Consider the following 8,268-nt stretch of genomic DNA (forward strand, 5'->3'; position numbering starts at 1 on the left):
TTCGATCGATGATAATTTGATCATCCGGATTCCAAAACTGACAAATGAATACTCTATTTCGCCTAATTTTTCATTTCGGATCTAATGGTATAGTCAATTTCTACAAATTATCTCTCCATCAAAAATTTACATTTTTGGCCTGACGTGACCCATAAACTTGATGTCGTTTTCGTTTTTGGCGATAATTCAACTTCCTGATCTCCAAAAATGACAAATAAATAGTCCATGTTGAATAATTTTTCGTTATGAACCCAATGGTATGATCGAATTTTAAAAATTATTGCTCTAAAAAAAATCACTTTTTTAGCCTGATCCGACCCGGTAATCGAGGATTTTGCAACTTTTATATTCGGACTCGCATTTGAGCGTGCTTACAGGCTAAAATATGTTTTTCGATCATTTTGAATTTAATGGTGAGGTCAGATTCCATTAAAAATGATCAGAAACATCCTAAAATTTTACCCCTAAATCCCACTTTTAAGATTTTCTTAAAATTTCACTATTTATTTTTTCCTCGAGATACGAATTAAAAATTCGGGGTGTTACATTCTCCCCCTCTTAATAAAAATTTCGTCCTCGAAATTGAAATCATACCTTATTGAGCTTTGTCGCGATTCCACTAACACGACATATATAATAAACAACACTTATTTTCGATTACCATCTATTGTTAGTCCCAAACCAATCTGATTTATAACTCGTAGACTTATGTCTCCCATATTTTGTTAGCCCAATACATTTATTAATTAATCTCTATTTTAAACCCATACTCCAACTAATCCATTATTTGTATAATCCTAAGATAACAATCAATTTACATTGTATCACTTCCCCACCAATATCTATCAACCACAATCCTTTCACATTTTCTTTATTCTTCATCTTTACTTCTCTCATTAATTACATCGTCTATTATGTTTTACTCATAATTGTTATGAATATTACTCCCCCATTGCATAGTCTTACTGCAACACACCACTGTCTGTATATTCGATTCAATATTACATTTCTACTTATAGCGATATTTCCTCAAAACCTCTGTCATAACCTTTATAATTTAAGATCTTACTCGAGGGGATAAATCATACATCTATTTTCTCACAATTCCATTAAGTCCTCATTAATGCAACATTTTCACAAGATTATTCTTTCTCACATTTTACATCGACCCACCTCCTTACTTATACTCTACTAAATCTTTTAGGATGGATGTGGCACAGGTAGGGGTGGTAGTCGCTGCTTCTATGGAATCATTATCTTTATTTATAACGCTTTCGTTTCGAGGAGTGAAAAGGAGTCACGATCGGAGTCTCGAAGTGAGTGCTTGTCTGTAGAAAGAGTTGATCACGTAACGAGAACAATAATAATTAATTCTTACTGGAAAGCGATCGTGAAAAGAGAAAGCAAAAGAAGAGTTAGAATCGACACCGAGGATAGAAAGATAAAAGGAAAAAAGACGATCTATCTTTTCAAAGGAGGAGAATCGATTCAAGAAGTTGTAAAGCAAGAGCTGCTTTATCTAATAGTTCAGTCGTTAGGCCTCCCAAAGTTAAGCCATCTTCAATCGAAAAGAGAGATACGCTACTTCCTGTGTTGATATTCGAAGAAGTAGCTCTTGATATGAAGGATATATAAGAAACACCTACTTATCTACTAGCGTAATATATGAGTAATTGACTAGACTATTGATATAAAGACTAACGTACCAGTTGAACATCACTTGTCTTTTCACACTTTACAATTATTCTAATACCTGTTTTGCAAGTTCTTAAATGATCTTCCAAAAATCTTATTCTTTCTTCGCAAGGCCTCTCAATGGTATAAATAATTTCAATACTTGACCTGTGTCAGTGGTTTCTAACTCTAGCAAGTGTGCAAACTCTTCACAGAATTATATGATCTAGAGGAGCTAGTGTTGAATATAACTCCACTTTTTAATATTATAATTAAAAATCATTACTTCCAAAATTTCGTCGGAGATAGGTACTTTCTCCTAGGTCATAGCTCTTACTTGCGCCTGTGATAGAGGACATTCTTTCTTGATATGTCCCACCTGATCAAACGCATAACAATGTCAATGATCTTGTCTTCATAGATCTCTGTGGAGTGGGTAGTTGGAAGACTAGGGTCTGTAGGCTCTGAACCTGCCTTGTTGATTCCTTTGGCCCTGTTGGCATCATTGGAGCTTCAACTGCTCTCTAACTCAGTGATGGGGAAACTCTACAACTTGATAGTGGAGGAGTTCTATATTACGGATACCTTGATTCGGAGGAGATTGGCCTTGAATACATCAACCTCTTGGTCATATTTGATTTGGGAGGAAAAGAAGTCTAAAGTCGACTAATTTGTCCTCTAGAGGTCTATAACTCCATATCTTCTCGTTTATTCTTTAAGCTCGATTCATCGTATCTCTATAATTGCTAATCTCAATCATTGACCTCTTGGTCTTTAGGTAGGGTTATAATCTTCAAAAAAAATCTATGAGCCTTCTGCAAATCTGTCAGGATAAGCTCGGGCGCATATCGTGACAACCTAATGAATATCATATCTTAGTTTCTATAATTGATAGATTACCTTGCATTAATCTCAAAAACTCCTAGTGTTTGACTTCTTGAGAAGTCTCAAATATAAATCAATTAACAAATATCCTCTCGAATTCTACCCACTCAAACACTCCATCCCCCAATATATTCCTCTCAAACGTTACTAATGATTGGCATCCTCGTTCAACTGGAATGTAATCACCGTCACCCATTGATCTCTTGGGTATTACATGGTACTCAAAATCTTTCAGGTCTTTAAAATCCACTCATTAACCTCAATCGGATCGGAAAAGTCCCCAAATCTTGATAGACGTAATCGTTGAAAATTCTACTATCACATCCTTGGATTTACATGTCCTTTGGACTGGAGAATTCTATCATTCTTCAAAGGCACGACCTGTGGTAGTGGTCCTTGAGGTGGAGTAGTGTTTGTCTATTGCGAAGAAGTCCAGCTCTCCTTCATTTCTTGGATTTAGTAGTGTGCCTTGCATCGTCGTGGTAAGTCTTGTACCATCACTCACTTCCAATCGTTATTCTTGTCTGTTCGGGATGGCATGAATACGTTATCAACTTTATTAAAATATGGTGGTCTTATTGTCTTATACATTGGTTTGTCTAGCATCTTTCAGAGCCACACATCCTTAATCAACTAACGTTGACTCGAACATTGCTCTCCTTTATGTCCCAATTGCCACATTCGTAATATATCATAACTCTTTCTTTCGATTGATTTAGTGGTATGTGTTATCGTTTCTTATAAAATTCTCCCATCCATCGAGTATGTATGTCTATCATCTCATTCCTCATGTATGGTTATTTTTCTTATGAATTTACTAGTTTCGTAATTGTTTATCGCTTATTAGAAACTAATTGTCTTCCTTCTATTTGGCTTCAAGGTGGTGGTTGTATTATTCATACTTTCCCCTTAGACTTGATATGAGACACAACCTTCTGTCCCATGAACGACATTAACTGTGCTATTAGGTTAGTGGTCGGGTCTAGAATCTGTCTCGTCTACATTGCGTTTCAGCCTTTGCCTCGTCCATTCCTCTCGCTTGTGTTTATCCGTAACAAGGAAATTATCAGAATACGGCCAAAATCGCTCTTACCAAACTATGAATTACCATCGTAGCTTGGAACTTAGTAATGGACTCCATTTTCATTACTAACAGAATAAACTTAGAATCCTATCTTAGGCTTACAAGGCTCTATAAACTTCTAGACACAGAAAAACTCATAATTCCAATACGGAATTATTAATGAGCTCGGATACCAAATTCCTAGTGACATTCTATGATTATCGCTTTAATAACTGTGGTATCAGTCAATTCCCCAAAACATAGTAGATCTGTATCCCATACGGATCTAATACTATGCTCTGATACCATCTGTGGCGCCCCCGCCGAACACTAACACAAATCCCCATGTCAGATTTCAAGGTACGAGGTGGCACCTCGAAATTTCGGCATGGTCTCCTCTGTTTATGTTAGCATTCCAAGGCGATTCAACCTGCACCTGATAAACGACATAGAATCCTGCATATAACAAACAAAATATAATACTAGCGGAAGCCTATATACGTCTAATAATGTCCGATAGATCAGAGTGCGGAAGAAGAAAAATTATATACAGGATTATACAAAATTCCTCACTCTAACATAATTCCTAACACTCAAGACAGAATCCATAAGACTACCTGGAGAAACTGACACCACTAGGGGGTATAGCCCTAATACTTACCAGGTGACGGACTCTGGTTGTCTATCTGACCAACCAGATGATCCTCGCTCTTGTTCTACACTTGTTTCGCCAAGCTTCAGATCTGAAACTAAAAAAAATGGAGAAGGAAAGGGTGAGTAACAATGGTTACCCAGTAGGGAAACAAACAATTTCTGCCAGTAACCCCTCCTAACATGAACGAATAAGCATACTGAATCATTTTAAAATAAACAAAGTTTTACAGAAGAAAACTACGATTAACTGGTACATATAGCCAGGGATGAGCAACTAAACATTTTAAAACTCACATTACATCGATCAGCAGTACTCACTATAACATTATCTTTTTATACAAATCTAATTGATCAAATGGAAACAATAAACATGCATTTCATTTTATATATCAAAATAAGCAACAGATACATAATACACAATGGTGGAGTATTGGAATTAGAGTGTTGGGATTCACGACTGGATCGCTCCCAGTCGGGACATGATGTTACAATTTCTCTATGACTTTTAGTTCCTGATTTTGTGGCCGGTCGCTGCACTTACCACGTTTGGTTGACCATTTATCCGGCTCAGGCTGGCCGTTTGACGTGACCGTAAGCAATGGGTCTCTTTTCGATGTGTCAGAACGTTCGACTACTATAGATTGTTAGTGATCACTGACTAATCATCTTCGTCTATGCCTATCAGGCGTACATGTGATTCCCAAATATACAAACCATTCGTATACGACCACCTTTACATTACAAGTTCACTGGTAAAGATAGAGAGGAATAAACCCGGATTCCAGTTGTGACTCCACTCTCATACGCGTCCCATACCACGTATGAGTTTGGTGGTCCCTACCGTACATCCCAGGATAGTACACCACTCCGGATGATATGATGCACTATCCCTTCAGGCATTCACAAACTCTTTAACAGCTCACAAAATAGCTACTTATATATTATTTTCATTTGAAAACAAAAGAGAAATTAATAATACAAGGTTGAGAATAGATATCCAGTTTCCTACCATGCAAGTGTGGCCACCCGGCCTAAAATAAATAACATAACAGAGCGCCTCGCGCTAACAGAAAGTAAATAAACATGCAACCAGTAATATTATCCCTGGATATCCGTTCACCAACCTGCATACAACACAACAACGTAAAATGCAGACATCACCCCTCGGGTGTGACTCTGACATTTTACCGTTTCATACCCTTTTTCCCTTTTTTCGACTTTTACAGTTTTCAATCTCTTCATAAAATATCCATTTTCTGATATTCATCAACTCAATATGAGTTCATTGAATATTAAATCACATTTTTCAACTATAGAATTTATTTCTATCAATAATATTGAAAAAAAATACAAATTTCATATCAAAACGGGGTCCGAGCAGTGCGCAAGACCCAATTTATGGCAATAACCCGTTAAAATACCCTACCCACGTATAATTTATTAAAAATACAATTAAACATATCAAACATGCAATTTCTGGCGTGAATTTTTGAAATAACAAAATAATTCTATATTTTAAAAATACATCCAAATTTTTCGATAAAATCCTAAATGCAATTTTCACAATCTAGATTACTAATAGAAATTGAGAGTTCCTTACAATCACTAGGCGACGGAATTGAAGCACGTGCGCGGAAATCGAGGCGAACGGCGCGGAAATCAAGACGGACCAAACTTCGAAGTGGCTGATTTTCGAAACCGGCCCGGTGGTTTTGAATATCTCGATGTGCTCGTCTCTTCTCCCTTCTACGGCGAAAGGTGGTTTGACCCCGAAATCGATGAAAACCGAGGTCGAAGTGACGAAAATCTCCGTATAAAAATACGGCTGATTTTTGACTATACGGGGTGAAAAAGACGAGAAAACGGAAGGAACTTGGTTGGGTTATGTAGAGAATGAGGCTGCGGACGTTTCTCCCTTCTGCGTCGGAAAACGATTTGACCCCGAAACAGATGAAATACAAGGTCAAAGTTTCGAAATTTCCGTATCCAAATACGGCTGATTTTTGACGATATCGGGTGAAATAGAAAGTGAAATGAAGAAAGGTTGGGTGGGTTTTGTAGAGAACGAAGCTGAGTTCTACTTCAAATTTTGAAACAATTTTATAATAATAATATCTTTAAATATTCTTGTCTGATTTCACATAATTTTTGATAATTGTCCTCATATTCTTGATCTCTTGGTCTATTTTCTCTTGTATAAGATGTATGTATACTATATAATTCTTGATAATACAATTTTAGGATTTCTAATCTTTCTTGTATTCCAAAATTATAACGAGGCATGATAACAAAACAAATTATGCTTAAACAAACTTGTTTACAGATTTGTTTACAAAACTATAAAGAGTAAAACAGTATAAAACAGTAAGAGAAAGACAGGAAATATTTGATAAAAAAGTTACCTAAAATAGTTTCTTCTCTGGATTATGGTTGACAAAGGGTTTGTTGGTGAAAGACGATTGGTTCAAAAGGGGTTGCTTGGTTATGAAGGCTGGAAGGATTTCTGAACTCAGAGGGACTTAGATAATTTTCGGATGCTTGCACAAGAAGTTCCTGCTTTCTTTTATAGAGCATGGACTTCAAATGATTTATTTGGAGTCCGAATAGTGTTGGTCTTGAATTTTGACACTTGGCTCTTGTTTTGGATTGATAAGAATTGCTTTTTGAAAGTGGACGTAAAGATTGAGAGATGGATAGGAAATGGGACATCCACTTGGACACTTGGCTCTTGCTTTTTTGAAAAATGGGGGCATACTTTTGACTAATATGGGATAAGATAAGGATGGATGACTTGTCTTTTCTTCAGAGAAGATATAATATTTTAATGTTCTTTTTTATCAAAGATTCCTTCTGATCTCTAACAGCACATGGGCGGCTGCCTTTGGGCGGTTTCCCGCTAGAGATAATTATTAAGACTTGACTCTTGACTTGACTTGACTTTCTTGAAGGTTCCTGAGACTTAATTATTGATGATGATCTTCTGGCTGAATTGTCTTGGGTTTTCTTGACTTCTTGACTGGTCCTTGAAAATTCTTCTTGACTAATTTCTTGATTCCTTGTCTGACTTTTATAATTCTGGAAAATGACATGGAGGGAGAACACCCTCACAATCATCTTCATTGAGAGGTGTGAAATCTTCATATGGATCTTCATCTTCATCTACTTGGGACAATGCTTCCATTAAGTGCTTTCGCATTTCAGCTTTTGATGATGCTCCTGCCAACTTGGATTGTAACTGTGACTTGGATAATGGGAAATCTGAAGAGCTTGGTGCAGTTATTCTTGATTGCTGGGGATGATTATGTAACCAGGCTGTTACTCCTGCTCTGGTGGCTTTGTCAAATTGTAGATTTACCCACCACTTGACTTTGAATTTTCTTGAAAATGCTGGTATTGGATGATATTGGGATATTGAGCCTATGCAGTATTCCCAGCAGCAAATCCATGCTAGGGAAAATTGGGCAAAGAAGGTTAGTAAATTGGGAGTTTGGCTTAAATGATCTGGGGCCATGAAGTTTTGGATGAAATATTGAAATCCTTCTTGTACTGGTGCTGGGGAGGCATGGCTGGAATGGGTCCATATTGGTTCCACCATTCTGCGAACCAATTTGGAAATTGAACTTTGATCTGATTGTTGAATAGGAAAAACCAGGAATGGTTATATTGATCATTTTGGAAGGTAAAGGTGTTGAACCAGGCTTTTTGGTAATCCCAGTAATTGTAATATTGTGGATTGAAGGGTTGAGAAAATTTTTTCATTGTGTTGGGGTTTTGTCCCCAGGTGTTGAGTGTAAGGATCTTTAGAATCTGGCACTTAGAATGGGAGATTCTATTTGAATCGTTCTTATCTGGAGTATGGGTGATAAGGGCAGAATCTGAGTCTACTAGGATAAACTCATAGAACTTTTGGGTCTTGGTATGGACAGAAGAAATGAAATGGTTTGGTTTGACAAAGATTGACTGGGCAATCGTCTTTGGGCACGACTTTTCTA

At 36.9% G+C, this 8,268-nt stretch overlaps 1 long non-coding RNA gene across 1 annotated transcript; it reads right to left on the minus strand.

Annotated features, from left to right (window-relative positions):
• Positions 1–4,085: 4,085 nt before the first annotated feature.
• Positions 4,086–6,203, minus strand: LOC147400501 (uncharacterized). The gene is made up of 2 exons (XR_015179012.1): positions 5,877–6,203; positions 4,086–4,371 (listed from the first exon to the last, which is right to left on the minus strand). It is a non-coding gene; the product is annotated as an uncharacterized LOC147400501 (long non-coding RNA).
• Positions 6,204–8,268: the final 2,065 nt, after the last annotated feature.

The sequence above is a fragment of the Akebia trifoliata genome, chromosome 6 (assembly GCF_017979445.1).
Source record: "Akebia trifoliata isolate Shusen 1 chromosome 6, ASM1797944v1, whole genome shotgun sequence".
Classification (NCBI taxonomy): Eukaryota; Viridiplantae; Streptophyta; class Magnoliopsida; order Ranunculales; family Lardizabalaceae; genus Akebia; species Akebia trifoliata.